Raw genomic sequence first — 15,537 nt, 5'->3', positions numbered from 1 at the left:
AGGTGTATTTCTAGCCCTATTTCACTCATAAGACATTGATATGAGAAAGTCTAGGCGTCGAGGTGGTGTAAAGGATAGAGCACTGGCTCTGGAGTCAGGAAGACCTGAGTTCAAATTCATCTTTAGATGCTTCCTGCCTGTGTGGGCAAGTCACTTAACTTCTATCTGCCTCAGTTTCCTCACCTGTAAAATGATAATAATACTCGTTCCCAGGGTCGTTGAGAGGATAAGATAATATTTGTAAAGTGCCTGACATATGGTAGGTATGTAATAAATTCCTGTAAAAAAAAGTGATTTCTCACCTCTGTGTCTTTGTTTATAGGAATGCCCTCTCCTCTCCTGTCAATTTTTCAGGTATCAGAGGTTTAAAGCTTTAGAGGTCAAAGGATCCCTCTAGAGACCATCTAGTCCAACTCCCTAATTTTACAGATCAGGAAATTGAGGTCAAACAAGGTTAAGTGACTTGCCCAAGGTCCTCAGAATAGTGTGTCAAAGGTGGAATTTGAACCCAGGCCCTCTGACTCCAGAGCCTGTGCTATTTCCAGGATTCCACCCACCTTAGAAAGCTCCCCATGGCTGCTTCATCCCCCTGTGATTGTCCTCTGGCACTAATGCAGTTCCTATACTCAAATAAACTGTCAAGGTTTCTGACTCAGGATCCTTTCATCCCTTGGGCTAAGGTGATATGTCTCACCTGGAGGCTTTGTTCTTTAGGAGGCTTTGGCACTGTAAATAATAAGGATCCATGGATTCTCAGCTGAGTATTCAGTCACTTGGGTTTGTTGTTCTGATGCTAGGAACAATGTTGGTTCCCTCTTCCCATTCTCCTTCCTTGGTGCCCTACTGGGGTCCTCTTGGGCCTAGGACTCTGTTTCCATTCTGCCTTTTCTCTAAGGGGCTACAGTCCTATCTACAAACCCCTGCTTTTGTGGTAGGATCTTTCCTTAGTGCCTGCTCATGGATCTCTGTTTCACCATCCCGGTGCCTGCTTCCCTGACCTCACTTCCTTTGGTTCATGGTTGTAGATGGTGAGTGATACATATCCCACGGAGGGGTGGCAGTAAGGGAAGAGTCCCTGGGGTGTCCTCTGACACAACTTGTTGTGGTCTTGGATAAGTCGTTTGACCTCTCTGAACCTCAACTCCTTCCTCTGTAAAACAAATAGCTTTAGCTAGGTAGCCTCTAGGGTGCCTTTCAGCTTTAAATCTAAAATCCTAGAACCCAAAAGGCCATGCCAGGTTGGTTCTCCAGTTTCTTTAAAGAGCCAAACTGGAATCAGGTCCTGTATGGGAAATTTTCTACTGCTAGAAGGCTGGGATGCTGAATTCAACTAAACATTGGGCTAGGTGCTCTTTTTACATGTAGCCCAAGAGTTGGGTCTTGACCTTTTCCTCCCATCACAAGATGTTTCCTTGGTGACATCATATGCCTTTCACCCAATGGCCAAAAGTCCTATGATCTGTTCATATTGTTTAAGGGCTTGCTTGTCCTCGTAGTGCAATGAAGTTCTGGGAAAGTTCCTTTGTACCTAGTTTTCTCTGTTCATTGATTGATTGGGATGATGGTGGAACTCCTTCCTTACAAAGGCATTTGCACTTTCACAGAGGACTTTTGGATCCAGAAAAATCTTGAAGATACAAGGTAATGATTTTCCAGGAAGGTCTGCCTGGTTTAGGAGATGCTCTGGAGACAGCTACTCCTAAACCTTTTGAATCATTTAATAAAGATTCCCTCTTCTTTTGGGATCAGTGGAAACAGTACTGGATTTAGTCAGAACACCTGGCTCCAAACCTGGTTCTAACATTTCCCACCTACGTGACCTTGAGGAGGTTACTATCTCTAAGTCTTAGCTTCCTTGGCTGTAAAATGGGACTAATGATACATTCACTTGCTATCTTTCAGGGTTTTTGGGCAGAAAACATTTTGTCAACCTTAGAGCATTTATAGAAATATAAGCTGTTCTTGTTAACACTTGTGTTGCCCTTGTTTTTAGAAAGATGAACTAAGGTGTGATTGTTGGTGTGAGGAAATAGTACAAAATATGTGCCAGGATTTATTTATGCCTTATTTTCAGGATTACTAACAGAGCAAACTATCAGATCTTAGAAATTCACCAGTGTGTTTGCCTGGACCACAAATGGATCTGTCTTTAGGAATGTTGTCACCCTGTCCCTCATGGACCCACCTGGGTATCTAGATCTCAGAATACTCTGAGGCTTCCTATTACCATAAATTCCCATGGGAATCAAGCAAAAGGGAACAGAAAGAAAAGGTAAAAATCAGGGGCTTATTTCCTTGAGCACCTAATCATAGAAAATAAAAGAACACAGACCTGGGAATCAGGAGACCTGGGTTCTAATCCAGGCTTTGTGACAAACTTGCTGTGTGATTTTAAGCTAAACAGTTTCCTCTCTGGGCCTCATTTCTGCCACTTGTACAATTTCATAGTACACTTCTTAATTTCCCTTCCACCTTTAACACTTTGGGTCTTAACGTAAAGGGTAGCCAGGAAGTATCTTTTTTTTTGTCTGGCTTTGTTCCTTTGTTTCCAATCAAATTATGTGATCGCTGTGGCAGGGGCAGCTTGTTAGTGAAAAACTGTCCTCTGGGGTTAATGTAAACAGGGCTCTGATTCACCTGGCATGCTGAGTCCTTGCCAAGAAGACCAGGGCAGTGTAGGGATGGTGCAGCATTCAAGAGAATTACAATATGATCTTCAAGATTGCTGTCATCATCAAAAAATACAGCATGAGGGAATTCTTGTAAAAGCCAGACCCTTCAGACTGGTTCAGCAAGTCCCAAAAGTTTAAAGGTAGGTTGGGAGGAATATGAAAAAATTAGAAAAGTATGGGAAGATATACATGCGTGAACTCTGAAAGCAGAGCCAGGAAAATATGCATGATGACTGCCCCAATGCAAATGGAAAAAACGACAAAAACCCAAAACTTTTTGTAGTTTTGTCCTTGCTATGTCTTTGAAGCGACTGCCTTTTTGTAAAAGCTAATTGATGTCAAATGGCTTAATGGAACTGGGGTATTCTACAGTGGGAGAACACACCACGAAAGGAGGGGCTCGAGCACAGAACATTGCAGAAGAGACATGCCAGTCTCTTCTGGGGAGTACCTCTAGAACCCTGAGGAGATAACACAGCCAGCTGTCTTCTGGGAGAATGAGGCCAGAGGAGATAATGACTACAACTGTAAAATGAGGGAATGTAAAGAAGACATTTTCAGCTTTATCATTCTATGAATCCTTCACACATCTACTTCATTCCAGTCTCTGAACCCCTACAGAATAACAGAATGAACCATATAAGACTTGAGTGTGTACTGCCTCTTCTATGAATCTTCTATGAATGTTGCACACTTCCCTTGTGAGATTATAATAACAGAATGAACCATCTTTAAGACTTGAGTGTGTACTGCCTCTTATCCTTCTATGAGTGTTGCACACTTCCCTTGTGAAATTATAAATTTCCATAGGGCAGGCATTTTGTCTTAGCCTTTTATGCCCCTTAGAGCACACAGTACAGAATTGGAAATAAAGCAGGCATCCAGTGAGTACTTGTTTATTGGTTGAAATGTGACTCAACTGCCTCTCACCCTGGAACTTCCTTCAATACCTGAAATATCCTTCCACCATGCTGCTTCCCTTCTCCCATTGGTGAGTTCCTTTCGAGGTAGTGGTATGCTGGAACCAGCTCTTACTGGCTTTCGAGAACCATTTGTTAAATTTCCAATGTGGTCATTTACCTGTTGGAAATTGGCAAATGTTGTAAAGCAAGATTGATTTATTATTTTGTTGATTGCACTTATGAAAGTGCTGGAGAAAATGGTAATAATGCAAATTAAACTTTAAAATGTGTGTGTCTCATCTATCTATCTATCTACCTGTCTAATCTATCTATCATCCATCCATCATCAATCCATCATCTATCTATCTGTCTATCTATCTATCTATCTATCTATCTATCTATCTATCTATCTATCCATCCATCCATCTACTCATCTATCTATCCATCTATCATTACCTCCAGACAGCCAGTTGTTTAACATTTATTAGCGCATCCCTATTTCAGGACTTCCATTTGGGCCAGCCCTGCTTTGTTCCTCTCCCAGCTGTGCTTCTGACTTTAAGGACTTTGCCACCATGACTCAGCTGTCCTCACCCCCTACAATGTCCTCGTGCCATTGGTGAATTCGTTTCTGGGCCTCCATTGTGGTGATGGGCCCAGACCACCAGGCTTCATTCTCCTCTTAGTTGTGATTCTGACTCGAAGATTTTTCCTCCTTCCATTTATGTGTCATCTGGCACAGCTCTGCCTCACTTAAATCCAGTTCACATACAAGTCGAGACATCACCTTCGTGATGCCATTGGTCCTCTTTAAGAGCAAAGGATGAACAAACAAACAAACATAAGTACCTTCTTCCATAATACTGTAAACTCTTCAATGACAGGTTCTGTCTTTGCTTTTGCTTCAATTTGTAAATGTAAAATGTAAATGTAAATGTAAAAGCTCTTAGCACCATACCTGAAATGTAGTAAACACTTAATAAATGCTTATTGCCTACATACTTATTGGCTAGAGCTTCCTTGTAAAAGATCCTTTGATTTTATACACTTAGTAAGTGGTACTTGTTATTCATCTGTTTCAGTCATGTCTGACTTTTTGTGGTGCCATTTGGTGTTTTCTTGGCAGAGATACTTGGCAGAGTGGTTTGCCATTTCCTTCTCCAGCTTGTTTTACAGATGAGGAAACTGAGGTAAACAGAGCGAAGTGATTTGCCCAGGATCACACAGCTGGTAGGTGTCTGAGCCTAGATCTGAACTCAGGGAGATGAGTCTTCTTGACTCCAGGTTTGGCGCTCTGTGCACTATGGCACCCCCTAGCTGCCCCTAGTAAATGGCACAGTTGGGACTTAAGTTGAGACCCTAAATCCAGTGTTCTTTCTACCACCTACACTAAACTACCAGTAGCTGATTGACTCTGAGGCAGGATCCCACAGATGATCTAACACAGGGGTGGGGAACCACATGTGGCCTCGAGGCTGCAAGTCGAAGTGCTGCACTTGAGGACCTAGAGGGCCACATGTGGCCTCGAGGCCACAGGTTCCCCACCCCTGATCTAATGAATAACGAATAACCAGCATTAACTGCTGGCCAAGAATGCTGCCTCCATGCCTTTTGGGATTCTTCATATTGTTTTCTATATGCCATAGTAGAAAAAACACTGGATTTGGAGTCAAGAGACCTGTGTTTGAGTGTGAAATCTTCTATGTGGACTAACAAATCACTTAAGGTCCTTGGGCCTTAATTTTCTCATCTTAAAACATACGTCATCATATATATGCACTACTGACCTCCTGGTTTGGTATGAGGAGGGCATCTCATAAGTGGGCAAGCATTAGATAAATGTAAGCTATTATCACGATCGTCCAGACTGCAGAGGAAGAAGGGGAAATGTCAGAAAGACAAATTAACAGAGGTTGGCAGGATGTAGTTGAATGCTTATAATCAATCAAAAACTATTTGCTCAGAACCTACTATGGGGAAGGCACCTTGGAGTGGTATGGGGAAGTATAAGGCAAGGTTCCTTACCTGCATCCAGAAGCCTACAAGTCTAGCTAAGGAGTTAAGAGATGTGTTCAAGTAAATAAATATAACAAATAATTCCAGGCTCACCTGTCAAATGACTTAGATGATTTCTAAAATCTCTTCCAGCTCTAACATCGTATGTTCTAAATTTGCTTTCTGCTCTGATAGTCTGTTCTCATAGTCTGTGTTCTAAGGTCCCTCCCAGCTCTGACACTCTATGTCCTAATGTCCTTTCTCACTCTGACCTTGTATAGTCTAATATTCTGTATTAGAAAATCTCTCCTAGCTATGGCATGTACACTTGAATCTTCCTTGTTCTAAGGTTCCCCCAAGCTCTGACATTCTGTATTCTAATATTCTATATTAGGAGATTTATCCAAGCTCTGACACATATGTTTTAAGGCTGCTTCTAGCTCTGACATTCTATGTTCTAAGGCTCCTTCCTGCTCTTTTACTCCATATTCTAGGGCTCTTTCCTGCATCATGGTACAGAACCATAACCAGGAATTTTTCTGTCCAGATCAAGTATCATAAACTATGATCAAGGCAAGAAACATAAAATGTGGGGTTCAGGAGGGTGAGACACAGCACCCTTGGAAGGGACCTCAAAGGACACTGGCCCCGGTCATCCAGGGATACCACAAGCCTGCTGTAGAGGAGGTCAATAGGTAAAAGACTTGTACCATCTGGTAGCTTCCAATTTTAACTAATTATCCTTTACAACTAGATGTTAAATTCAGCTGTTTTTTCATAATTGACATGAAAAAAGCCTAATTATCCCAGGTCTAGAGGGAAGTAGAGTGTCAATCCTAACAGCAAACAAATAGATGCTTTTGGGGAGAGGATTAAAAGAATATTGGGAGCCTATCTCCTCCTTTCATCCCAAATGATCATAATGTTAGAGCTAGAAAAGAGCAGTGTGGCTTAGTGGGTAGAGTTCTGATCTAAGGATCAGGAAAACTTGGGTTCAAATTTTGTCCCAGACACTTAATAGCTATGTGGCCTGAGACAAATCATTTACCCTCTTGGGCCTCAATTTCCTCATTCGTAAAATGAGAGGGTTGCATTTGGTGACCTTGAAGATTCCTTCCAACTCTAAGTCTATGGTCTTATGATCCTACAATTAATTATTTATTGTTATTTTTAATTATTAGTAATTATCAAAATTATCAATTATCAAAAATGAAATTGTCTCTGTCCTCAGAGATCTTATATTCTATCAGATAAGGAAGAAACTGAGGTGTCAGAAAAAGTAACATACCCGGGGTCACAGAGGAAGGCTCATTTAACTTAAACTGAAATTGAGGCTGAGCCAAATGGAGTCCAAATCAAGTTAATGGGACCTTCAAGACCACATTGTTCAATCCCCGTATTTTATTTTTTCATTTTTTGTTTATTTAGTATTTTATTTTCCCCAGTCAAATATAAAAAAAAGATTTTTAGCGTTTGTTTTTAAAACTTTGATTTTCAAGTTCTTTCCCTTCCTCTCTCCCCACCCCCCACCCCCACTGAGAAAGCAAGCAAATAAGTTATACATGTGTAGTCGTGCAAAACATTTCCACAATAGTTATGTTCTGAAAGAAAACATAGACCAAAACACCTCAAGAAAAATAAAGAAACTACAAAAATATGCTCCAATCTGTATTCATATACCACTAGTTCTTCCTCTGGGCATGGATAGCACTTTTTATCATAAGTTCTTCAGGGTTGTCTTGAATCATTGTATTGCTGAGAATAGTTAAATCATTCACAGCTGATCATCATACAATGTTGCTGTTACTCTGTACACAGTACATTTCACTTTGAATCACTTCATGGAAGTCCACATTTTTCTGAGAGGAACCTGCTCATCATTTCTTATAGCACGATAGTATTCCATCATAATCACATACCACAATTTGTTCAGCCATTCCCCAATTGCTGGGCATCCCCTCAATTTCCAATTCTTTGCCCCCAGAAAAGAGCTTCTATAAATAGTTTTGTATATATAGGTCCTTTATCTTTTTGGATTTTTATCTCTTTTGGGATACACACCTAGTACTGGTATTACTAGGTCAAAGGGTATGTCTGGTTTTATAGCCCTTTGGACATATTCCAAATTGTTCTACAGAATGGCTGAATCAGTTCACAACTGCACCAACACATTAATGCCTCATTTTTCCCACATCCCCCCCACCATTTGTCATTTTCTTTTTCTGTCCTATTAGCCAATCTAATAAGTATGAGGTAGCGTCTCAGAATTGTTTTTATTTGCCTTTCTCCAATCAATAGTGTTAGAGCATTTTTTCATGTGGCTATAGATAGCTTTGATTACTTCATCTGAAAACTATCCATATATTTTGACCATTTATCAATTGGGGAGTGGCTCTTACTTTTATAAATGTGACTCAGTTCTCTATATGCTTGAGAAATGAAGACTTTATGAGAGAAATTTGCTTCAATTTTTTTTTCACAGTTACTATTGCTAACTGTATTTCCTTCCATCCTATCTCTATCACATTTATTCAATCTTTCTTCTTTCACTTTGTCCCTCTTCAAAAGTGTTTTGCTTTTGACTAGCCCCTCCCCCAATCTGCTCTCTTTTCTATCACAACCCCCTCTTCTCTTATCCCCTTCCTTTCCTACTTTCCTATAGCATAAGATTGATTTCTTTACCCAATTGAGTGTGTTTGTTATTCCCTCTTTGAGCCAACCCGTTTATTGAGTAAGCCAACCCCTTTATTTTAAAGAGTAGGAAATGGAGTCCCAGTATTAGCATTAGAGCAGGGACTACTAGAATTCTGACCTCCTGAGTTCCAGTCCAACAATTTTTGGCCAGGCATCTGATATCTGGCCTTCCAAGATGGGGTCAAGGCTCACTCGGAGGCACCAGACCTTTCCAAGAACTAGACCATGGTTTCATGCTTTGGGATATGGGACTGAGTTCCCCAAGGCTGATAACCAAGGTCCTCTTATTCTATACACATAGTAAGTAGCACTGTTGGGACTTGAGTTCACTGTTTTCTGGATGAGTTCTGGCTCCAACCTCACCTGTCCCAAGGAAGGCACCCTTAGCAGCCCCATCCTGGAGTAGGAGTAAGGTAGAGGTGCGCTGGGTCAGGGGAAAGGAATGAATGTATATTATATCAGTGCTCTATATCAATGCTGAATTATTCATCATTGGAGGAAGTGGGACAGATGCCCACTAGTCTCAAATGCCCTCCCCCACTGCTTGAGACTGGGGAGCCTGCTATTAATCTTGGAAAAGTCACCTAACCACTATAAGCTTCAGTTTTCTTATCTGTAAAATGAGGAAGTCAAGCTGGCTAATCTGTGAGGTCCTTTCCAGCTCTAATATTCTATAAGAAAATGTTGAAGGTGGGAAAGACATCAATTTCATTCCCATGTTCCCGACGCTAGTTAGGTTTGAAGAAACATGACATGATATGAGGTAGGCAGCAGGAAAACTTTCACTTCTCTGCTTTTTCGGGCCACTAGAAAAGACCCCACTGCTGCAGAAGGAAATCTCCATAGAATCTCCTTCTGTCCTGCTGTTGACTATGAGTGGTGACTTCTCCAATCTAAGGCAATGCTGATTTACAATGTCAAGAGTCTCTTAAGGGTTCTAGTGACTTCAGAATCCAGAGGATCGATCAGGGCCCGAGACAGCGGCAGTATTTCACCATTCTGCTGCCTCTGGACACTCACTTCCTCCACCATTAAGTCAGCTCCCATTGGCACAGCAGTCAGCAGCTCCGAAGGCTGAAGGCTGCTTGCTCACTGATGATGTTCATGCTAGTGTGTCTGCCCTACTAACTCCAATGATGAATAATTCAGCGTTGATATACAGCAGTCATGTAACACATTGGAGGAGCCCACAAGAGCATTAATAAGTAATAACAATCTGACTGGTATGCTTTGGGTACCATTGGATACCCAATGAGTAGTGCAGTGGAAGGAACAATAGACCAAGAGGGAGAGGATCTAGGTTCAAGGCTCTGGGTTCAACTCCCTTGGATCTTCCAGGAAAACCTGGATGACCTTGAGTAAGTCCTTTCACTTCTCTGGGCCTCAGTTTCCTTACCTGGTAAAAATGAGTGTGTTGGTCTAGAAAGTTTCTAAGATCTACTCTAGCTCTGATTTTATGATCTGTGCTTTACCAACTGGCATATTTCATTCAATCCAGCAATTACTCAAGAAATGTTTACTAAGTGCCTACCTTGGGACAGTCACTGTGCTAAGCAATGAATATATAACTTCATCTAAAAAAATACAAATACAATTATAGCATTCCCTACCCATACTCCAATCCAGGGGCTGTTCTTGCATCTGGGAGGGCACTCATGCTCACAGGCTGGTGTCCCTGGAGAGCTGGTTGCTTACTACTCACCCTGTGTTATAAAGGAAGGGCAGTAGCTTCTAATAGTAGCCCCAATAGAGGTCCCATTATAGAAAAGGTATTTACTCAGAAAAGGTATTTACTCAGGTATTTACTTACTACACTCAGGGATAGTAAGATCAAGAGGCAGACAGGTGGTGCAGTGGTTAGAGTGCTAGACCTAGAGTCAAAAAGCCTTCTCTTCCTGAGTTCAAATATGGCCTCAGACACTTACTAGCTGTGTGACCCTGGGCAAGTCACTTAACCCTATTTACCTCATCTTCCTCATCTCTAAAATGGGCTGGAGAAGGAAATGGCAAACTACTCCAGTATCTTTGCCAATTCTCCAGTTGAGGTCATGAAGAGTCCGACATAACTGGAAAGTGACTCAGCCACAAACAGTAGGATCAGTTGGTACAAAATATCCCTTCCAAGCCAGGAGGGCATTCTCTCCTTGAACATTCAAGGTCCCTGAGGAGAATGGACCCACACTCTGAGTAAAATGGTAATGAGGCCTGTGTACAATGACCTTATGTGGAAAAGGAGTCCCTCCCAGCTGCTGCTTGTTGGAAGTTCTTTTCTTCCTTCACAGAACCCTCATGAAGTTCCCTTTATGTATAGCTCTCTGCCAGGTAGGTAAGGACACCAGGTAGGTGCCCTTATCTTAGCACTTCTCTGGGGTATGTTCATTGGTCTGTGGATCTTTGTCCGCTTCTGGTTGGATGACTTCCCTCCTCCTGGTGTAGTCTCTCCCATACCATGAGGGGAGGGAGGAGAGGGAAAAACTCCTTCCCTCTCCTAAAGAGCAATCCTTTCTCCAGGCCCTAACTAAAATCCTCTCTCACTTGATTGGTCCACTGGCTCAATGCTGAAATAAAGTCCTCCAGAGCTGTGGTTAGCTTGTTTGGTTACCCAGTCAGGCTTTTTCTTCCACAACCCAATCAAAGAAGTTGTACCTCATTTCAAGATGACAGGGAGTAAACTCATTCAAATGTTGACATATATAAAGTTTTATCATGTGTGACCACCCTTACATTTAATGCCTTGTGATTTACATTAATGCAAGGTGGGAGAGAAATCCTTCCCTTACACAAAAATGAAATCTAAAAATAAAAGTGAGATAATTTTTAAAATGGGGGTCCTGCCTTAGAGGAGATCACACTGTGCAATCCTATATTTTAATTCCATTCAACCTTTTCTTTTTGTGTAGTCAGTTTATACTACAGGCAGGCCATGTTCTTTGTACATAGTAGGTGCTTAATAACTATGTACTGAACGGCATAGATTAGAACTAGGCAGTGCCACGTGTGGTATAATGGAAAAAAATATTATTGAATGGAAATCAGAGGACCTGAGTTTAAATCCTGAATTTGTCACTCAGTACATGGGACCCTGCAGATATCATTAAACTTTATGTGCCTAGACTTAATCCTCTCTTGTTATCCTGTGGACCAAAAGCCCTTCCTCAGGATACCTGAAATCCCTTACTTCACTTTCCAATCCAATCCAATCAAATGACTACAATCTAATTATTACTTGCCTACTATGTGTAAGATACTGTGCAAGAATGGGAAAAAATAGTCCCAGCTTAAGGAATTTCTATTCTATTAGGTTGGGTGTGGAGGGAGGCTACAACATTTACATAGATAACTTGTGGAGGGATAGCACCACATGAACTTGTGAAAGCAAGAAAGGCTTCCTGCAAGAATTGGAACCTCAACAGAGGATGAGATTCTAAGAGACAGGGGTAGGGAATTTCAGGCTGCAAGACAGTTGGTGTAAAAATCTCATCACATTGCCTGAAATTCCACCATCAAAGTTTCATTTGAGTTCATTGAGAGATCTCTTTGTAGAGACACACTAAGGACTTATAGCATCCTTGAAAGAGGATTCAGAATCAACAGACCTAGTTTTACATCCTGCCTCATTTTCCTACTTCTTGTGCAATCCTGAGAAAGTCATTGGCCCTTTCTCGTTCTTAGTTTCCTCATCTGAAAAGTGGAAGTAATGATGGCTCCGATGTCACTGGGTTATTGTGAGGTTCAAAAGAGATAATTTATGTAAAGTGCTTTGCAAACCTTCAAGTGCCATAAAAGCACTCACTTCTAGCTTCTGATGTAATCCAGTATAAGTTCAAACCTCCCTGGGCCTCAGTTTTCATGTTCATAAAGCGAATTGGATTAGACAGCCTGGGAGGTCCCTTTCAGCTCTAGAGCAATGATGCTGAATTAATAAAACATGAACAATGCTCCATATTCGTGGAGCACTTTATAGCCTTCAAACCACATTTGTACCTAGTAGGCAATGCCTGGTTGTTGAATGGATGCATGTCCATTATTTTATTTAATTCTCACAAGAACTCTATGAGACACACAAGGAAGGTATTATCGTCTTCCTTCTCTTACTGTGAAGAGTTCATTCACTGAGAGTTTCCTTCTTCCACACCTCAAAACCTTTCTTCATCATCTCCCAGTCTTTCTGCATTTGCTCCAATCACCAATACCTAGACAGCACTTCTCCCTGTTGAGACCAAGCCACCTCCTCCTGTCATTCCCCTCACCCTAATCTTCTGTCCTTTCTTGTTTCCTGATTCATAGCCTGCTGGTTATAAACACGTCCACAAAAGTATAGGGCTTAGCATATAGATGATATCTAATAAATATCTCATTGAATAAATTAAAAAAATAAACATGACCAGCTCCCTCTATCCCTAAAAAATTCCAGTTGACCCTTGGCCCCTTCTACTCCCTCCCTCCAACATAAAAATCTAGCAGTTGTCCTCTATGTTGTTTCCCTTTTACAGTTAAATTGCTTGAAAAAGCTGTCAAACTCATTGCCTCTACTTTCGTCTTTTAAAAATATAACTTTCATCCTTTGCTTTTTTCCCCCAAATACCAAGCAATAATTTTCTCTCTTCCTCGGACAATAAAAAAGAACCTAGGTCCTCGTAACAAATATGGAGAGCCAAGCAAAACAAATCCCCACATCGGCCTGTCCAAAAATGTCCACCAGCCTTCTGTTAGTATGCTCTATGAAACCTCCAGAATCATGGTTGGTAATTGTATTACTCAGAGCTCTTAAGCCTTTCAAAATTGTCTGTCTTTATAATAGCATTGCTATGGTATAATTTTTTTCTGGTTCTGCTCATTTCACTTTGCATCAGTTCTTACAAGCATTCTGTAGTTTCTCTGAAACCAACCCTTTCAGCATTCTTTATGGCACAACAGTATTCTATTACATTCATATACCACAATTTGTTCAGCCATTTTCCAATTAATGAGTACCCCCTTAAGTTTCTAGTTTTTTGCCACTACAAAAAAACTGCTGCAAATATTTCATATGTGGTATATGAGTCCTTGCCATCTTTCTTTGGTTTAGGCCTACTAGTGGTATTGCTGAATCAAAGGGTATGAGAAGTTTAATGATTTTTTTTGCCATTGCCTCGATTTTCTTATCTCCCATTCTTTTCTCAAATCCTTGAAATCTGGCTTCCTACAGTATCACTTAATAGAAACTACACCCTCCAAGGCTACCAGTAATTCTTTACTGTCTAAAGTTGATGGGTCTTTTGTTAGGCCTCACAGTCCTTGACTTCTCTGCAGCTTTTGATAGATGGAGACCTCCTCTTTCTGGATATTCTCAATGCCTTCTGTCTGTTAATTATTTCCTACTTATCCTGTACATGGTTTGCTTTGTTTATTTTTGTTTATGTATCATCTCTCCAGTTAGATTTTCAGCTCCTGGAGGGACTTTTCGCCTCTTTTTGTTTTCCCAACATTTAGCACGATGCCTAGCATATAGCATGTCCTTAATAAATGTTTATTGATTGGGTTTCCTGGACTTGTTTTCCCCTGGTTGTCCTTCTACCTGTCTGATTACTTCTCATTTTCCTTTCATGAATGATTATCCTTATCTTGCCCTTAGCAATAGGTCTTCTCCAAAATTTTGGACTCTCTTCTGTCTCCATACTACCTTTCATTGATTTCATTAGCTCTCATTTCTCTGCAAATGATTCCCAAACTGAGTATGTATCCCTAATCTCTTTTTCTGGACTCACTCTGCCCCTCTTCCCCCCATCACCAACTGTGTGTTGGACATTGTATGACCCACAGATTTATCGAAGATGCCTAACTATTATCATTATCCTCCTCCTTAAACCTGCCTCCTTTTCACCATCCTTCTAGTTTACTAAATTTCTTCTTCTTCTTCTATTTCTTCTTCTTCTTCTTCTTCTTCTTCTTCTTCTTCTTCTTCTTCTTCTTCTTCTTCTTCTTCTTTTTCTTCTTCTTCTTCTCTTCCTCCTCTTCTTCCTCCTGTTCTTCCTCCTCCCTCCTCCTCCTCTCTTCCTTCTCTTCCTCTAGCTTCTCCTCCATCTTCATCTCCATCTCCTCTCCTTCCTCCCTCTCCTCCTCCTCCCCCTTACCCCACCACGGATGCAAATTTCTTGAGAGAAAACCTTTTTCTTTTTGTTTGTATTCTCAGCCTTGCACTTAGTAGGCACTTGTTGAATGAATGAATCCCCATTTTACAGAACAGAAATGGAAGGGCTAAATGAGATTAAGTTAACCAAAGTTATCCAGCTACTTAATGGCCAAGTTGGATTAGGAATGCAACTCTTCTGTTTCCTAATCTAGCGTTTTCTCCCAATACCCTCTCTCCACCTCCCCCACCCCCAATTATAGACAGTTTTTATTCAGATTACTTTCCTCTTAATACCTGAGATCAGTAGGAAAGTTTTGATGGAGATAATTTGGTGGAATGAGACACTGCAAAGGAAGGCAGGCCTAGGTGGGTGATGGGCAGCCAGAGGGCACTGTGAGGACACTTGGATAGCTTGTCGGAGAGGGGTACAGAGAGGTGAAAGGGGGACACAGAAAGAGGTAGGGGGGAAGTAAGACCTGTTAATGAAACTTGGCTGATTCTGGACTTGTTCTGGGAATGCAAGGAATCCAAGCCCAAAGGGTCAGAGGCCGTGCCTTTTGGTCTGAAAATGGGCATAATTATCCAGGCAAAGGACAGAATTATCTGGATGATTGCCATCCATTTGCTATTTCACTGCGTAATAGGGAACTGGTTGCAGATGTTTCTGTTCCTGCCCCAACATTCCAGCAGTCCGGGTGAGGACAACAGTATCTTTGCTTGGGCCCTCATCTCGGAGGACCTTCCCAATCCAACTCAGAGGCACCTGGCTAGGTCCTGCCATCGAGCTGCTTGCAGCCTGGGTGATGGGGATGCAAGAAATCTTACCGGACCTGGGCAACTTCCTATTACCCGGATCCTAGGGAAAGTGCCCTCCCTCAAAGTTGTTAATTGCTGAGATGCAGGAGGGGAAAGGGTGGGGGGGAAGAATGAGAGGAGAAGGAAAGAGAAAGAGAGAGAATGAGAGGGAGGAAAGATAGAGCGAGAGGGAGGAAAGAGAGGGAGGCAGGATAAAGCGAGAGGAGAGGAAGGAGGGGAGGAAGAGAAGAGGGAGGAGGGACCAAATGAGGGAGTGAGACGGAGACAGAAACACCGAAAGGCAGACAGACAGCCAGAGACCGAGAGAGGAGAAAAAGACTTTCCCCCCATAGGAGGACTGTACTAC

Source organism: Trichosurus vulpecula, chromosome 9 (assembly GCF_011100635.1).
Source record: "Trichosurus vulpecula isolate mTriVul1 chromosome 9, mTriVul1.pri, whole genome shotgun sequence".
Lineage (NCBI taxonomy): Eukaryota > Metazoa > Chordata > Mammalia > Diprotodontia > Phalangeridae > Trichosurus > Trichosurus vulpecula.
This window is presented reverse-complemented; position numbering follows the sequence as displayed.